At 40.1% G+C, this 19,771-nt stretch overlaps 1 protein-coding gene across 1 annotated transcript in view; it reads right to left on the reverse strand.

Moving 5' to 3' along the window:
* LOC311128219 (protein kinase C-binding protein NELL1-like) overlaps nt 1-19,771 on the reverse strand; it is a gene marked incomplete at both ends in the record, with an annotated part of 560,800 nt that overhangs the window by 386,402 nt on the left and 154,627 nt on the right. The gene's annotated exons all lie outside the window — the stretch shown is intronic.

The following is a 19,771-nucleotide window of genomic DNA, read 5'->3' on the forward strand; positions in this document are numbered from 1 at the left end:
GTATGCATAGCTGACTTTGAAAAGGCTTTGGATAAAGTACAACTGGAATTGATATGTAAATGCCTGGAATATTTCAGTTTTGGAGAATCTCTTATACAATGGGTTAAAGTTATGTATAGTAAGCCTAGATGTAAAAAGGATAGTAGAAGTCGAAAGTTTACATACAGCTTAGCCAAATACATTTAAAGTCAGTTTTTCACAATTCCTGACATTTAATCCTGGTAAAAATTCCCTGTTTTAGGTCAGTTAGGATCATCACTTTATTTTAATTATGTGAAATGTCAGAATAATAGTAGAGAGCATGATTTATTTCAGTTTTTATTTATTTCATCACATTCCCAGTGGGTCAGAAGTTTACATACACTCAATTAGTATTTGGTAGCATTGCCTTTAAATTGTTTAACTTGGGTCAAACGTTTCGGGTAGCCTTCCACAAGCTTCCCACAATAAGTTGGGTGAATTTTGGCCCATTCCTCATGACAGAGCTGGTGTAACTGAGTCAGGTTTGTAGGCCTCCTTCCTCGCACACGCTTTTTCAGTTCTACCCACAAATGTTTAGGATTGAGGTCAGGGCTTTGTGATGGCCACTCCAATACCTTGACTTTGTTGTCCTTAAGACATTTTGTCACAACTTTGGAAGTATGCTTGGGGTCATTGTCCATTTGGAAGACCCATTTGCGACCAAGCTTTAACTTCCTGAGTGATGTCTTGAGATGTTGCTTCAATATATCCACATAATTTTCCTTCCTCATGATGCGATCTATTTTGTGAAGTGCACCAGTCTCTCCTGCAGCAAAGCACCCCCACAGCATGATGCTACCACCCCGTGCTTCATGGTTGAGATGGTGTTCTTTGGCTTGCAAGGAACCCCCTTTTCCTCCAAACATAACGATGGTCATTATGGCCAAACAGTTCTATTTTTGTTTCATCAGACCAGAGGATATTTCTCCAAAAAGTACGATCTTTGTCCCCATGTGCAGTTGCAAACCGTAGCCTGGCTTTTTTATCTTGGTCACAAATGGGTCTTCCAAATGGACAATGACCCCAGTAATAGTTCCAAAGTTGTGGCAAAATGGCTTCAGGACAACAAAGTCATGGTATTGGAGTGGCCATCACAAAGCCCTGACCTCAATCCTATAGAACATTTGTGGGCAGAACTGAAAATGCATATGCGAGCAAGGAGGACTACAAACCTGACTCAGTTACACCAGTCTGTCAGGAGGAATGGAACTTTTTGTGGAAAGCTTTTTTAATTTAAAGGCAATGCTACCAAATATTAATTGAGTGTATGTAAACTTCTGACCCACTGGGAAGGTGATGAAAGAAATAAAATCTGAAATAAATCATTCTTTACTATTATTCTGACATTTCACATTCTTAAAATAATGTGGTGATCCTAACTGACCTAAGACAGGTAATTTTTACTAGGATTAAATGTCAGGAATTGTGAAAAACTGAGTTTAAATATATTTGGCTAAGGTGTATGTACACTTTCAACTGTATGCAGCTAACAGAAATATATGGACCTTACAACCAAAATTACAACCAAATAATTGCAGCATTACCGCAAAAATGGAAGAGGCAAGTGGAATGGGGAGAAATTAAAAGATCTTGTCTGTCGGCCCTGCATTAATGACCAAAATTGTTTAAAGAAAATGGTAATAAATAAAGTACACCAGTTTAATTTAAGGACCCAAAAATTGACAGCTGCACCATATAGATTGCAAAATAGTTGGGAAGAGATTTTTGATGTACCGATTCCAATGCACATGGTTTATGAACTGATGCACAAAACGACGCCGGATTCAAAACTTTGAGCTTTTCATTTTAAATTACATTGGGGGAAAAAGTATTTAGTCAGCCACCAATTGTGCAAGTTCTCCCACTTGAAAAGATGAGTGAGGCCTGTCATTTTCATCAAAGGTACACGTCAACTATGACAGACAAAATGAGAAAAAAATCACATTGTAGGATCTTTAATGAATTTATTTGCAAGTTATGGTGGAAAATAAGTATTTGGTCAATAACAAAAGTTTCTCAATATTTTGTTATATACCCTTTGTTGGCAATGACACAGGTCAAACGTTTTCTGTAAGTCTTCACAAGGTTTTCACACACTGTTGCTGGTATTTTGGCCCATTCCTCCATGCAGATCTCCCCTAGAGCAGTGATGTTTTGGGGCTGTCGCTGGGCAACACAGACTTTCAACTCCCTCCAAAGATTTTCTATGGGGTTGAGATCTGGAGACTGGCTAGGCCACTCCAGGACCTTGAAATGCTTCTTACGAAGCCACTCCTTCGTTGCCCGGGCAGTGTGTTTGGGATCATTGTCATGCTGAAAGACCCAGCCACGTTTCATCTTCAATGCCCTTGCTGATGGAAGGAGGTTTTCACTCAAAATCTCACAATACATGGCCCCATTCATTCTGTCCTTTACACGGATCAGTCGTCCTGGTCCCTTTGCAGAAAAACAGCACCAAAGCATGATGTTTCCACCCCCATGCTTCACAGTAGGTATGGTGTTCTTTGGATGCAACTCAGCATTCTTTGTCCTCCAAACACGACGAGTTGAGTTTTTACCAAAAAGTTCTATTTTTTTTTTGACCATATGACATTCTCCCAATCCTCTTCTGGATCATCCAAATGCACTCTAGCAAACTTCAGACGGGCCTGGACATGTACTGGCTTAAGCAGGGGGACACGTCTGGCACTGCAGGATTTGAGTCCCTGGCGGCGTAGTGTGTTACTGATAGTAGGCTTTGTTACATTGGTCCCAGCTCTCTGCAGGTCATTCACTAGGTCCCTCCATGTGGTTCTGGGATTTTTGCTCACCGTTCTTGTGATCATTTTGACCCCACAGGGTGAGATCTTGCGTGGAGCCCCAGATCGAGGAAGATTATCAGTGGTCTTGTATGTCTTCCATTTCCTAATAATTGCTCCCACAGTTGATTTCTTCAAACCAAGCTGCTTACCTATTGCAGATTCAGTCTTCCCAGCCTGGTGCAGGTCTACAATTTTGTTTCTGGTGTCCTTTGACAGCTCTTTGGTCTTGGCCATAGTGGAGTTTGGAGTGTGACTGTTTGAGGTTGTGGACAGGTGTCTTTTATACTGATAACAAGTTCAAACAGGTGCCATTAATACAGGTAACGAGTGGAGGACAGAGGAGCCTCTTAAAGAAGAAGTTACAGTTCTGTGAGAGCCAGAAATCTTGCTTGTTTCTAGGTGACCAAATACTTATTTTCCACCATAATTTGCAAATAAATTCATTAAAAATCCTACAATGTGATTTTCTGGATTTCTTTTTCTCAATTTGTCTGTCATAGTTGACGTGTACCTATGATGAAAATTACAGGCGTCTCTCATCTCTTTTAAGTGGGAGAACTTGCACAATTGGTGGCTGACTAAATACTTTTTTCCCCCACTGTATTATGCAAAAATCTTGCAACCAATAGAATGTTATATATATGGGGGAAACAACCATCCCAGCTCTGCAGATTTTGCTGTGAAAAGACAGAATCATTAGATACTATTTTCGGTCGCAGGTTCAGGAATGGCTGAAGAATTGCAACATTTACCTGGAGCTAACTCTGCAAATAGCACAGCTGGGTGATTTGAAAAGTCATAGCCAATCGATCGATAATATAATAATACTCTTAGCAAAAAACATTTAAAATTTACAATCTTTAGAATCTATGAGAATAGAAAGGTTCAGAAGTTTTGTGAAACATCACAGCACAGTTGAAAAATATATGGCAAATAGAAATCAAAACTGGATGGTGTTCAGAGATAGATGGGAGGGGTTTCATGGAGCTGAAGGGTGGGACTAAAAATAACAAGATAACAAATATAGTGTGTTCTTAAAAGTGCATTTGGAAAGTATTCAGACCCCTTGACTTCTTCCACATTTTGTTACGTTACAGCCTTATTCTAAAATGGATTAAACTGTTTTTTTCCTCATCAATCTATACACAATACCCCATAATGACAAAGCAAAAATAGGTTTTTAGAAACTCATCCTGAAGCCACTCCTGTGTTACCTTGGCTGTGTGCGTAGGGTCGTTGTCCTGTTGGAAGGTTAACCTTAGCCCCAGTCTGAGGTCCTGAGCGCTCTGGAGCAGATTTTCATCAAGCATCTCTCTGTACTTTGCTCCGCTCATCTTTCCCTCGATCCTGACTAGTCTCCCAGTCCCTGCCTCTGAAAAATATCCCCACAGCATGATGCTGTCACCACCATGCTTCACCGTAGGGACGGTGCCAGGTTTCCGCAAGACATGATTCTTGGCATTCAGGCCAAAGAGTTCAATCTTGGTTTCATCAGACCAGAGAATCTTGTTTCTCATGGTCTGAGAGTCCTTTAGGTGTCTTTTGGCAAACTCCAAGCGGGCTGTCATTTGTCTTTTCTGAGGAGTTTCTTCCGTCTGGCCACTCTACCATAAAGGCCTGATTGGTGGATTGCTGCAGAGATGGTTGTCCTTCTGGAAGGTTCTCCCATCTCCACAGAGGAACTCTGGAGCTCTGTCAGAGTGACCATCAGGTTCTTTGAAACCTCCCTGACCAAGACCCTTCTCCCCCGATTGCTCAGTTTGGCCGGGCGGCCAGCTCTAATAAAAGACTCTTGGTGGTTCCAAACTTCTTCCATTTAAGAATGATGGAGGCCACTGTGTTCTTCGAACCTTCAATGCTGCATAAATGTTTTGGTAGTCTTCCCCAGATCTCTGCCTCGACACAATCCTTTCTCGGAGCTCTACGGACAATTCCTTCAACCTCATGGCTTGATTTTTGCTCTGACATGCACTGTCAACTGTGGGACGTTCTGTAGACAAGTGTGTGCCTTTCCAAATCATGTCCAATCAATTGAATTTACCATATGCGGACTCCAATCAGGTTGTAGAAACATCTCAAGGATGATCAATGGAAACAGGATGCACCTGAGCTCAATTTCGAGTCTCATAGCAAAGGGTCTGAATACTTAATTAAATAAGGTGTTTTTTAAATGTTATTATTGTTATTATTTGCAAAAAAATCTAAAAACCTGTTTACGCTTTGTCATTATGGGGTATTGTGTGTAGATTGATGAGGATTTTTATTTTATTTTATACATTTAAGAATAAGGCTGTAACATAACAAAATGTGGAAAAAGGGAAGGGGTCTGAATACTTTCTGAATACACTGTAGGTTCAGAAATTTTGTGAAGCAGCACAGTTGGAAAATATATGTCAAATAGAAATAAAAACTGGATGGTCTTCAGAGATACATGGGAGGGGTTGAGGGTAGCTGAAGGATGGGACTAAAAACAAACAAAATATAACTATTGTAAAATGTATTACGTCCGTAAAATGTATATAGCATGTATAAGCTGGAAGTAGAAGCCTAGGTGTTGTTGTCCATTCATTTACTCCAATTAGGGAGGAGTGATAGGGTTAGGGGAAAATAATAAAGGAAAATATATTCATAATATATATATATATATATATATATATATATATATATATACACCACCGGTCAAACGTTTTAGAACACCTACTCATTCAAGCGTTTTTCTTTATTTTTACTATTTTCTACATTGTAGAATAATAGTGAAGACATCAAAACTATGAAATAACACATATGGAATCATGTAGTAACCAAAAAAGTGTTAAACAAATCAAAATATATTTTATATTTGAGATTCTTCAAATAGCCACCCTTTGCCTTGATGACAGCTTTGCACACTCTTGAGAAGAAACGGTCCTATGACATACACACATAGGAGGCAGGGCCATGACTACACCAATGAGAGGAACCACTTAATAATAAAGGCAGTCCAGAACAGATTATGGGAGGCGCAAAGTAGTACATAGAGCCATGACTACATGGAACTCTATTCCACATCAAGTAACTCATGCAAGTATTAAAATCAAATTTTAAAACATTCCACAGGGATGCTGGCCCATGATGACTCAAATGCTTCCCACAGTTGTGTCAAGTTGGCTGGATGTCCTTTGAGTGGTGGACCATTTTTGATACACACGGGAAACTGTTGAGCGTGAAAAACACAGCAGCGTTACAGTTCTTGACACAAACCAGTGCAGCGCCTGGCAACTACTACCATACCCCGTTCAAAGGCACTTAAACCTTTTCTCTTGCCCATTCAACCTCTGAATGGCACACATACACAATCCATGTCTTAATTGTCTCAAGGCTTACAAATTCTTCTTTAACCTGTCTCCTCTACTTCAGCTATACTGATTGAAGTGGATTTAACAAATGACATCAATTGCTTTCACCTCGATTCACCTGGTCAGTCTATGTCATGGAAAGAGCAGGTGTTCTTCATGTTTTGTATACTCAGTGTACACACAAATACACATGGATTTTGTGTTGTAGATATGTGTTAGTAGAGTAGTGGCCTGAGGGCACGGACTTAATGAGTTGTGAAATCGGTTGTGAAATGTAATATAATGTTTTTAATTGTGTATATAACTGCCTTAAAGTTGCTGGACCCCAGGAAGAATAGCTGCTGCCTTGGTTAGGCTCTGTGTTTTTAGTTTGCTAAATAAATAGCTACATAAATAGATAAGCTAGCCTATTCCCAAGTTATGATTGACATTTGTCCTTTTTTTGTCCAAAATATTGAGTAATTGAAACAATGCATCCCGAAGTGCTGGAGGCTGCAAACAATGTACAGTGAGGGAAAAAAGTATTTGATCCCCTGCTGATTTTGTATGTTTGCCCACTGACAAAGAAATGATCAGTCTATAATTTTAAAGGTATGTTTATTTGAACAGTGAGAGACAGAATAACAACAAAAAAATACAGAAAAATGCATGTTAAAAATGTTATAAATTGATTTGCATTTTAATGAGGGAAATAAGTATTTGACCCCTTCTCAATCAGAAAGATTTCTGGCTACCAGGTGTCTTTTATACAGGTAACGAGCTGAGTGGAGTGCTCCTAATCTCAGCTTGTTACCTGTATAAAAGACACCTGTCCACAGAAGCAATCAATCAATCAGATTCCAAACTCTCCACCATGGCCAAGACCAAAGAGCTCTCCAAGGATGTCAGGGACAAGATTGTAGAAATACACAAGGCTGGAATGGGCTACAAGACCATCGCCAAGCAGCTTGGTGAGAAGGTAACAACAGTTGGTGCGATTATTCGCAATAGAAGAAACAACTGTCAATATCCCTCGGCCTGGAGCTCCATGCAAGATCTCACCTCGTGGAGTTGCAATGATCATGAGAAGGGTGAGAAATCAGCCCAGAACTACACGGGAGGATCTTGTCAATGATCTCAAGGCAGCTGGGACCATAGTCACCAAGAAAACAATTGGTAACACACTACACCGTGAAGGACTGAAATACTGCAGCACCCGCAAGGTCCCACTGCTCAAGAAAGCACATATACAGGCCCGTCTGAAGTTTGCCAATGAACATCATGATTCAGAGGAGAACTGGGTGAAAGTGTTGTGGTCAGATGAGACCAAAATCGAGCTCTTTGCATCAACTCAACTCGCCGTGTTTGGAGGAGGAGGAATGCTGCCTATGACCCCAAGAACACCATCCCCACCGTCAAACATGGAGGTGGAAACATTATGCTTTGATGGTGTTTTTCTGCTAAGGGGACAGGACAACTTCACCGCATCAAAGGGACGATGGACAGGGCCATGTACCGTCAAATCTTGGGTGAGAACCTCCTTCCCTCAGCCAGGGTATTGAAAATGGCTCGTGGATGGATATTCCAGCATGACAATGACCCAAAACACACGGCCAAGGCAACAAAGGAGTGGCTCAAGAAGAAGCACATTAAGGTCCTGGAGTGGCCTAGCCAGTCTCCAGACCTTAATCCCATAGAAAATCTGTGGAGGGAGCTGAACGTTCGAGTTGCCAAACATCAGCCTTGAAACCTTAATGACTTGGAGAAGATCTGCAAAGAGGAGTGGGACAAAATCCCTCCAGAGATGTGTGCAAACCTGGTGGCCAACTACAAGAAACATCTGACCTCTGTGATTGCCAACAAGGGTTTTGCCATCAAGTACTAAGTCATGTTTTGCAGAGGGGTCAAATACTTATTTCCCTCATTAAAATGCAAATCAATTCATAACATTTTTGACATATGTGTTTTTCTGGATTTCTCACTGTTCAAATAAACCTACCATTAAAATTATAGACTGATCATGTCTATGTCAATGGGCAAACATACAAAATCAGCAGGGGATCATGTCACGCCCTGGCTCTGGGACTCTTATATGTTGAGCCAGGGTGTGTAGTTTCTATGTGTTTGTGTTCTGTGGTTAAGTTCTAGTGCTTGTGTTTCTATGTTGGCCGGGGTGGTTCTCAATCAGAGGCAACGTGAATCAGCTGTTGCTTGTTGTCTCTGATTGGGTACCATACTTAGGCAGCCGTTTGGGCATTGTCATTTGTGGGATCTTGTTCCGTATGGTTTGTATTGTAACCAAGGACTTCACGTTTCGTATCGTTTGTTGTTTTGTTTCGTGGTGAATTAATAAAAAAAGTATGTTCACTTATCACACTGCGCATTGGTCCACTTCTTCTCAGGACGATCGTGACAGATCAACTACTTTTTTCCCTCACTGTACCTAGCCATCTGTGATTTACAACCTGATATTTGTTGGACCACCAAATGTATTGGTGAATTAGCTATATTAATCATGTGTTGAATTGCATCCATCTATTCTGCCAACAATACCTTTGTTTCACAAGTCTTTGTTCTTGTCTCCACCCCCCTCCAGGTGTCGCCCATCTTCCCCATTATCCCCTGTGCATTTATACCTGTGTTCTCTGTTTGTCTGTTGCCAGTTTGTCTTGTCTCGTCAAGCCTACCAGTATGTTTTTCGTACTCCTGTTTTCTTGAGCCCTGTTTTCTAGTTTTCCCGGTTTTTATCTTCTTCCTGCCCTAACCCTGAGCCTGCCTCCGTTCTGTAGCGTTTCACACTGCCCTGGATTACTGACCTCTGCCTGCCCCGACCCTGAGCCTGCCTGCTGCTCTGTACCTTACGGACTCTGCCCTGGGCTACCGACCTCTGCCTGCCCTTGACCTTTCCTTTGCCTGCCCTCTGTTTATATAATAAACATCCGTTATTCGAACTGTCTGCATCTGGGTCTTTTCCTGAGCCGTAATAACCTTATTCTACGTCATGGAGTTTTGTGTAAAAAAAAACCAATTTAAAAAAAGTCATATAATGTTTATTTTGTTATTATTTTTTAAATATGTTTTATTTTTATTTTTTGGGGGGGGGGGAATGGATCAGCTTAATATTGCAGATAGATTGTATCTTCTATCAATGTAATTGTCTGCATCACTTCCAATCCCCCATTTTTGTTTTTTTATATATATATATATATATACTCCCCTTTATTACTTTTCAACCCCACCATCCTTTCCCTACTTGGAGTAAATTAGTGAACAACAATGCCCAGGCCTCTACTTCCGGTCTATACTTACTATCTACACCTTATGGACAGAGTTAATTTTACAATAATTATATTATATATATGTTTTTATATTTTTATTTTTATTGCTCCTGAACTTCTTCTACTCTCAACCTCTCCGATCATTTTCATGATGTCCATCCGGTTTGCTTCTATATGCCATATCTTTCTAACTGTGCTCTTTCCCAAAAGCTCCCAACATACAACCTATATACTTATTATGGACACAGTATGCTTACATTATTAGCTATCTTTGTTATAATTTGTTGTTATTTGTTATTAGTCCCATCCTTCAACTCTATTCAATACCTCCCATCTATCTCTTAACACCATCCATATAGGATTTCTATTTGCCATATATATTTCAACCGTACTGTGATGTTTTACAAAAGTTCTGAACCTTTCTATTCTCATTGCTTCTACAGATTGTGAATTAAAAATAAACATTTTTGCTAAAAGTATTATTATATTATTGATTGATTGACTATGACTTTTCAGATCACCCAGTAATGCTATCTGCAAGGTTAGTTCCAGGTAAATATTGCAATCCTTTAGCCATTCCTGGACCTGTGTCCAAAAACAAGCTACAAATGGACAGAACCAAAACAAATGATCTAATGATTCTGTCTCTTCACAGCAAAATCTGCAGAGCTGGGAAGATTGTATCCCCCATATAAATAACATTATATTGGTAGCAAGAATTTTATATAATAATTTAAATTGAAAGATTCTAATTTTTGAATCCGGTGTCGTTTTGCGTGTCAGTTCATAAACACTATGCCATGGGATCGGTACGTCAAAGATCTCTTCCCAACTATTTTGCAATCTATATGGGACGGCTGTCAATCCTTTGGTCTTTAAGTGAAACTGATATACTTTATTATTTATCACAGTTTTCCTTAACCAATTATGTTCTTTAATGCAAGGCCGACAGACAAGTTCCTTACTTTCTCCCCCTTCCACTTTCCTCTTCCACTTTTGCGGTAAGGCTGCAATTATTTGGTTGTAATTTTGGGTAGAGCAGACATTTCCATATGTTTTTGTCAGCTGCATGTGCGACATAACTCCACCAGTCCTACCGATGATATCATTTACGAAGATTATACCTTTCTTAAACATTCTGTCAAAAAAGAAAGGTTTTTTGTCAATTAGTATATTTGAATTTAACCACAATATTTGTTGCATTATTTGTTCTGTCGTTTCTGGAGGATTAAAATGAAATTGCAACCAAGTCATATAATGTTGGTATTGTAGCTTAAACTGGGAATTCTATATTTTATACTGTTATTAAGATTGTCTGTTTGTTTCCTATCAGCAAAGTAGTTAAGATGCTGTCAGTTCCATTTTAAGTTTGTACACTGCAAATGTCAATTTCCCTTGAATATTTTTGCACATTATATATTTTAATATAATAGTCATAACATTATGAACAGTTATGAACATTATGAACAGTATGAAAAATGTATGCACTCACTAACTGTAAGTCGCTCTGGATAAGAGCGTCTGCTAAATGACTAAAAATGTAAATGTTTACATATTGTAACAAAGTGTTAACTATCCCAACATTGGAATTTGCATAGGCTCCTAACCGGTTTTGGGACTTTATCACGGTAATTTGCTTATAAATCAGCCTCTGTTTTGGCTGATAGCGTCGCTTTCCAGCTTCAATTGAGTTAGCTTCGAAGACTCTGGGGTATCAGGTTACATATCCACAGCCATTGGAGGCTGTGAAGTCCCACCACAGGAGGTTGGTGACACCTTAATTAGGGAAAATGGGCTCGTGGTATTGACTTGGGTGGAATGGGTGGAATGGTAACAAATACATCAAACACATGGTTTAGTATGAGCCGTTCTCCCCTCAGCAGTCTCCTGTGAGTCTCACCTACACTTTCATTCACTGGTCCTACTGTCTGTCAATTTGTTGCGGAAGGGTACGTCACAGCCTCATATGCCGTGTAGCATTGGACAGCTGAAAGTATCCCGCATCGATAAGAAGTAGTCCCACAACTGGTTCTATATCAAATTCAATAAATAAAAAACTCAAACATTATTTGCAGATGTGAATCGAAACCACTTTCTGTTCATCACAGACGGCCAACTTTTATAGGAGATGAAAGCTGAGATTACATAACGAGTTTGTAGAGTTGCTAGCAAACTCTCTGTGGGATTCAGGAGGGGAGGGAGAGACGAATGAACGAAAGCCATGCCCTAAAAATAAGGCTACTTTTCCCTACCCACTAGTTATATGATGAATTATTACAGTAATAAGGCAGCTGAAATCTTATAGGATGTAATTTGTAAAGTTGATTGCAAATATATGTAGATTATCCCCAAAAATATTTCAGGCACTATTCACCCGTTTTTCATGAATATGAAGTTTATCATAAATGATATTTTATATTTTCGTATTTTCATAATATTTGTACTATGTACTTGAGCTTGTGTCGTCAAAAGTAAGTACATCTCAGCAATAAATACAAAAATGTACAAGAAAGATTAGATTTGTATCTTTCTTGCACTATGCATCATATTACTAATTACTGTTATGGTCCTCTCATTAAAAAATTAATCTGGGCATAGTCATACAGCAATCTATATGTAAGTAAGCCAGCAACTTGCAATGTAAAAAACAAATTGAATTCTACAGAAAATGCATAGTAAAATTTTACAGTAATTTCATTTTTTTCTAAATAATAAACGAATGCTTGTAAAATTACAGTAATATTATCTCATTTTTAAAAAAATCCTGTAAAATAATGGTTTATTTCAATTATAACAAATTATGGATTTTTTCTATTTTTTAAGGGAAATCATTCAAATTTTACATACGTAAATGTACTTTTAGGTGCAAATCAGAGTCAAAAGACATTAAGTTAACTTTAAATAAAATAACTACATTATTGTAAATTTACAGTTTTCAACAGTAATTTTATGGAAATACACAAAATAAAATACAGTAATTTCTGATTAAAATAGGTGTTTTAAGCTGTAAATCAACTTGACAATTTGTAAAAATACACCCTAAATCAAGGATCATCAACTAGATTCAGCCGCGGGCCGACTTTTTCTTGAGCGGATGGTCGGTGGCAGGAACATAATTAAGCAATAAGGTCTGATATACCAGGGCTGTCAGCCAATCAGCATTCAGGGCTCGAAGCACCAAGTTTATAATTACAAATTTTTGTAGACTGAAAATTGACTGCAAAAAGCCCAAACAGAAATAATGTTTGATTAAAATATAATAATTTCAAACCTTGCTTACATTTGTATATGATCACGTGTCTCTCTATTATGCGTGAGAATACTTGATAAAATATTTTTTACAATAAAATCACTTGGAGCTCATTTCCTGCTATTTAGAAAAAATCAGGGTAACCCTGCCCTAAATTTTGGGGTAAATCTATGTATACAGTATTTACGGTATTACACAGTAAATTCATAGGATTGCCTTTTGAAAATACAGACATTTTCAATTAAAGTAGGGGGTTTCAGATGTAAATTAACAAGCCAATATTGTAAATACAGTGGGGAAAAAAAGTATTTAGTCAGCCACCAATTGTGCAAGTTCTCCCACTTAAAAAGATGAGAGAGGCCTGTAATTTTCATCATAGGTACACGTCAACTATGACGGACAAAATGAGAAAAAAATTTCCAGAAAATCACATTGTAGGATTTTTTATGAATTTATTTGCAAATTATGGTGGAAAATAAGTATTTGGTCAATAACAAAAGTTTGTCAATACTTTGTTATATACCCTTTGTTGGCAATGACACAGGTCAAATGTTTTCTGTAAGTCTTCACAAGGTTTTCACACACTGTTGCTGGTATTTTGATCCATTCCTCCATGCAGATCTCCTCTAGAGTAGTGATGTTTTGGGGCTGTCGCTGGGCAACACGGACTTTCAACTCCCTCCAAAGATTTTCTATGGGGTTGAGATCTGGAGACTGGCTAGGCCACTCCAGGACCTTGAAATGCTTCTTACGAAGCCACTCCTTCGTTGCCCGGGCGGTGTGTTTGGGATCATTGTCATGCTGAAAGACCCAGCCACGTTTCATCTTCAATGCCCTTGCTGATGGAAGGAGGTTTTCACTCAAAATCTCATGATACATGGCCCCATTCATTCTTTCCTTTACACGGATCAGTCGTCCTGGTCCATTTGCAGAAAAACAGCCCCAAAGCATGATGTTTCCACCCCCATGCTTCACAGTAGGTATGGTGTTCTTTGGATGCAACTCAGCATTCTTTGTCATCCAAACACGACGAGTTGAGTTTTTACCAAAAAGTTCTATTTTGGTTTCATCTGACCATATGACATTCTCCCAATCCTCTTCTGGATCATCCAAATGCACTCTAGCAAACTTCAGACAGGCTTGGACATGTACTGGCTTAAGCAGGGGGACACGTCTGGCACTGCAGGATTTGAGTCCCTGGCGGCGTAGTGTGTTACTGACGGTAGGCTTTGTTACTTTGGTCCCAGCTCTCTGCAGGTCATTCACTAGGTCCCCCCGTGTGGTTCTGGGATTTTTGCTCACCGTTCTTGTGATCATTTTGACCCCACGGGGTGAGATCTTGCGTGGAGCCCCAGATCGAGGGAGATTATCAGTGGTCTTGTATGTCTTCCATTTCCTAATAATTGCTCCCACAGTTGATTTCTTCAAACCAAGCTGCTTACCTATTGCAGATTCAGTCTTCCCAGCCTGGTGCAGGTCTACAATTTTGTTTCTGGTGTCCTTTGACAGCTCTTTGGTCTTGGCCATAGTGGAGTTTGGAGTGTGACTGTTTGAGGTTGTGGACAGGTGTCTTTTATACTGATAACAAGTTCAAACAGGTGCCATTAATACAGGTAACGAGTGGAGGACAGAGGAGCCTCTTAAAGAAGTAGTTACAGGTCTGTGAGAGCCAGAAATCTTGCTTGTTTGTAGGTGACCAAATACTTATTTTCCACCATAATTTGCAAATAAATTCATAAAAAATCCTACAATGTGATTTTCTGGAGAAAAAAAATCTAAATTTGTCTGTCATAGTTGACGTGTACCTATGATGAAAATTACAGGCCTCTCTCATCTTTTTAAGTGGGAGAACTTGCACAATTGGTGGCTGACTAAATACTTTTTTCCCCCACTGTATATCATAATGTCATGTTGTATAATTACAGGAAGACAGGCTCAGGAATACGTATTAGGGGTTTTATTACTCCACCCAACACAAACACACACACATATATATATATATATATATATATATATATATATATATATATATATATATATATATATATATATAAGGATGTAACCCAAACAAAGAGCGAGGTGTAATCTCTACACAATACACGGGACGAGACCCGTAAACAACAAGAGCACAATACACGGCACTCACGAGACCAACGGACATGGGACAATAATCTACAAGGACAATGGGGAACATATATACACATACTAATCAGGGGGAATGGGAACCAGGTGTGCGTTATGAGAGAAGACAGTCCGGGGTTGGTGGTAATGATCCATGTCAGTGACGCCTAGAAAGCTGGTGACATAGACCCCCGGAACTGGTGAATGGAATGAGCAGCAGTACCGGGGGGATCCGTGACACAGAAACTTAAATGTTTCTATAAATGTTTAAACATTAAAGGGGAACTCCACTCAAAAACTATATTTTTGTATTTTTCTCATTAGTTAACTGTTGATACAGTCCCAAAATGTTTTGCATGTCACCAGTCAAGATATTGGACTTTCAAGAAGCAAAGTGTCACCGGCTAAATCATCATGATGATGCGTTTTGCAACATTTGATGCATTTGATGCATTTTTTATCATCCTGATTATGTGGCCGCTGACTGCTGACATGAAAAACATTTGGTGGACTAATGAAAAATTTGGTGGACTAACCTGTGGACTAATGAAAAAAATACCAAAACATAGTTTGAGTGGAGTTCCCCTTTAAATGACATTAATAGAACTGCAGTTTAATTACCATTTTTCTATTTTACGGATAATTTAAATGGTTACTTTCCATTATTTAAAAGAAAATCTGTCATCTTAAACAGATAATTTATATTAATGTTTTTGTTCTGTTATTTAAGAAACCAATATTTCCCTCTCTTTCTGTAGAAAATCTCAAATATTATATAAAAAAATTGTTAAAATACTGGCAGTTTCATAACATTGAAATTATTTGGTTTTTTTAAAGACAACATTCATGATGCAACATTACATCAATTGAATCAAAACTGAAATGTTTGAGCAACAGTAAACTCAAAAAAAATGCTGGGTTGTTTGGATGACCCAACTGCTGGGTTGCAGGCATTGATGCTGGTTTATTGAGATATGACCCAGCGGGTTAGATCATAATACTGTAGGCGTGGCTTAGTAGTCATTCTGGTTCATCTGTTCTGTTACATTGTTATCACATGCTAAAGTTGAACAATGGCAGTTTTGTAGCTTTAACCTTTTCACACAAACCAACAAACGGGTGTGATCATTCTACAGTGGTCCCTGCACCGTACACTCAAACCAGTGGGATTAGAATGCTTATTTAGAACGTCCAGTTTCGATTGACGCAACAGTCAGCATTTGAGCTTGCCACACCGTTTTATTCAAAGAAACATTTTGCTAAAAACACAGTCCTTACAAAGTTATGTCCTGAATGTGACCAGTTTATTTTTTTATGCAATGTTCAGACATTCACAGAAATAGCGACAGCATACACAATCATCCAAACCGGAAAATTAGTCCTAGCGCTAACTGAGGAAAGATTGACATAACACAAGTGGTCATATTTAGATAAATCTCGGCTGAGAGAAACCACAATATGAATGAGCTAATAGCAATTGTTATTTATAATTCATCACATCACGGGTGAGCTCAACATTGATCGAAATAATTGAGTAAAACACTTTCTAGAAATCAAAAGTAATCCGACGATGGGTAGTTTGTGTGCGCAGTCATGTTTGTTTTTTTCGCGTCAACTGAAGATAATAAAAGGAGACAAGATGAGTTTGGTCTGTTTGCAGTATGCATGTTGAAGGGGGTGTGTCATCTACGGTCATTCACTTCCCTTAATTCACTTCCGGAAGTTTACTCAAAAGATAAGTGAACCATTCCTTCACCTCATCATTGGTCTGACAGACATTTCTGTGACACCCAGAATGCATTGTATAATGTCAACAAACATAGCGCCACACATAGCTGGCAAATAGCTTAGCATAAGCTCATTATAATCAGTACAACAAAATACCAAAAAAGTGTTTTACACACATCATTGGTGTCCATTAAAATCTATGCAATACTTGGAATGCATTATTTGTCACCTGTACTTGAAAAAGTGAATAAAACTGTAAATACATTATGCTCATACATACAGTGGCTTGCGAAAGTATTCACCCCCCCTTGGCATTTTTCCTATTTTGTTGCCTTACAACCTGGAATTAAAATAGATTTTTGGGGGGTTTGTATCATTTGATTTACACAACATGCCTACCACTTTGAAGATGCAAAATATTTTCTATTGTGAAACAAACAAGGAATAAGACAAAAAAACTGTAAACTTGAGTGTGCATAACTATTCATCCCCCCCAAAGTCAATACTTTGTAGAGCCACCTTTTGCAGCAATTACAGCTGCAAGTCTCTTGGGGTATGTCTCTATAAGCTTGGCACATCTAGCCACTGGGATTTCTGCCCATTCTTCAAGGCAAAACTGCTCCAGCTCCTTCAAGTTGGATGGGTTCCGCTGGTGTACAGCAATCTTTAAGTCATACCACAGATGCCCTCTCTTGGCAGGTTTGTTGTAGTGCCATATTCTTTCCATTTCTTAATAATGGATTTAGTGGTGCTCCGTGGGATGTACAACGTTTCGGATATTTTTTGTATAACCCAACCCTGATCTGTACTTCTCCACAACTTTGTCCCTGCCCTGTTTAGAGAGCTCCTTGGTCTTCATTGTGCCGCTTGCTTGTTGGTGCCCCTTGCTTTGTGGTGTTGCAGACCCTGGGGCCTTTCAGAACAGGTGTATATATACTGAGATCATGTGACACTTAGATTACACACAGGTGGACTTTATTTAACTAATTATGTGACTTCTGAAGGTAATTGGTTGCACCAGATCTTATTTAGGGGCTTCATAGCAAAGGGGGTGAATACATATGCACGCACCACTTTTCACTTCACTAATTTGGACCATTTTCTGTATGTCCATTACATGAAATCCAAATAAAAATCAATTTAAATTACAACAAATGCAAAAAATTGGAAAAACACCAAGGGGGATGAATAATTTTGCAAGCCACTGTACTGTATGCTACTGTCACGATCGTTACAAGAAGACTCGGACCAAGGCGCAGCGCGATAAGCGTACATTTTATTTACCGTACTGCACACGAAACAAAACAACAAACTATACGTGAAGTCCTAGGTTATACACACCAAACCAAACAGAACAAGATCCCACAAATAACTAGTGCAAAACAGGCTGCCTAAGTATGGTCCCCAATCAGAGACAACGAGCTACAGCTGTCTCTGATTGGGAACCACCCTGGCCAACATAGATCAACACGATCTAGAAACAAAAACATAGAAAACAAAACATAGAAAATCCACACCCTGGCTCAACATATAAGAGTCCCCAGAGCGTGACAGTACCCCCCCCCCCCATAGGCGCGGACTGCGACCGCGCCACACAAACACAAGAGGGTAGGGGCCGGGTGGGCATTCCGCCTCGGAGGCGGATCCGGCTCCGGGCGTGACCACCACTCTCTCTCTACCCCCCCCGTTGTGCCCCTGGTCTGGTCCCGCTGGCCGGAGCTGGACTGGACACCAGTGGAGCGGACTGGAGGTCTGGAGCGGAGAGCTGACACAACCCGTCCTGGCTGAATGCCTATCTCCACACAATATGTGTGAGGCATCAGCACAGGACGTACAGGGCTGTGCACTCGTACTGGCGCTACAGCACGTGGCACTGGCGCAGGATATCCGGGACCGAGGAGGGGTACTGGAGGCCACGAGCGTTGAGCCAGCACACTCCGTCCTGGCTGCATGCCCACCTTAGCACGACACGTGCGTGGTGCTGGCACAGGACGTACAGGACTGTGCCGGAACACTCGCGGCACAGTACGTGGCTCCGCATAACACGGAGCCTGCCCAGTCTCACGCTTCCTAGCCTGAGTACGGGGAGTTTGCTCTGCTCTAACTCTAGGCTCTGCCAACCACCCTTTTAGCCCCCCCAAAAAAAAATATATGGGGCTGTCTCTCGGGCTTCCTCCTCGGCCGGTACCCTCTGCGTTGCCGCTGCTCCTCTCTGTTGCGCCTCCACAGTCTCCTCCCAAGGACGGCGATCCATTCCAGCCTGGATCTCTTCCCAAGTCCAGGATCCCTTCCCGTCCAGGATCTCCTCCCAAGTCCAGGCTGTCCGTTCCTGGACACGCTGCTTGGTCCTCCTTTGGTGGGATCTTATGTCACGATCGTTACAGGAAGACTCGGACCAAGGTGCAGCGTGATAAGCGTACATTTTATTTACCGTACTGCACACGAAACAAAACAACAAACGATACGTGAAGTCCTAGGTTATACACACCAAACCAAACGGAACAAGATCCCACAAATAACTAGTGCAAAACAGGCTGCCTAAGTATGGTCCCCAATCAGAGACAACGAGCTACAGCTGTCTCTGATTGGGAACCACCCTGGCCAACATAGATCAACACGATCTAGAAACAAAAACATAGAAAACAAAACATAGAAAATCCACACCCTGGCTCAACATATAAGAGTCCCCGGAGCCAGGGTGTGACAGCTACAGTAGAAATGACAACACGATATACGGAAAATAAGGCACTTACTTTGATAGGAACGCACACATGTCCAAAGTTATTATTTGTAAGGAAAACAACAATGTAACAATGCGAGCGCCAGCCAGAAAATGTGCCAGTTCATGCAAGACTGCGCAAATGTCTGCATACTTCATGTGCGGAAAAAATGTGGAAGAGGGAAGTTTGTCCTGCTCAGTAAAGCCTCAAACATAAATTGTCCGCAACATTGAAATGGGCTACTTCTATATGAATTAATGAGGAGACGGAACACACCTCAATTCAAACTGTTGTTAGAAAATACAACTTGTTAAAAAGTTATTTGAAAATGACAAGTTGAAACATAGCCTATAGGTAATTAGCAGGCAGTGCGTGTTAACTGTCCTGTTGCGTAACAATCACATTTTGGAGCAGTGAGTGCATTCTGACATCACGTGCATAAAACAACTCACGCTGCGGCGACCGTTAGAGATATTTGGAACTAACGGGTGAAAACGTTAATGAGACTCTCTGTGTGTGTGTGTGTGCGCGTGTCTCT

Source organism: Coregonus lavaretus (genome assembly GCF_964263955.1).
Source record: "Coregonus lavaretus genome assembly, chromosome: 4".
NCBI classification, from domain to species: Eukaryota; Metazoa; Chordata; class Actinopteri; order Salmoniformes; family Salmonidae; genus Coregonus; species Coregonus lavaretus.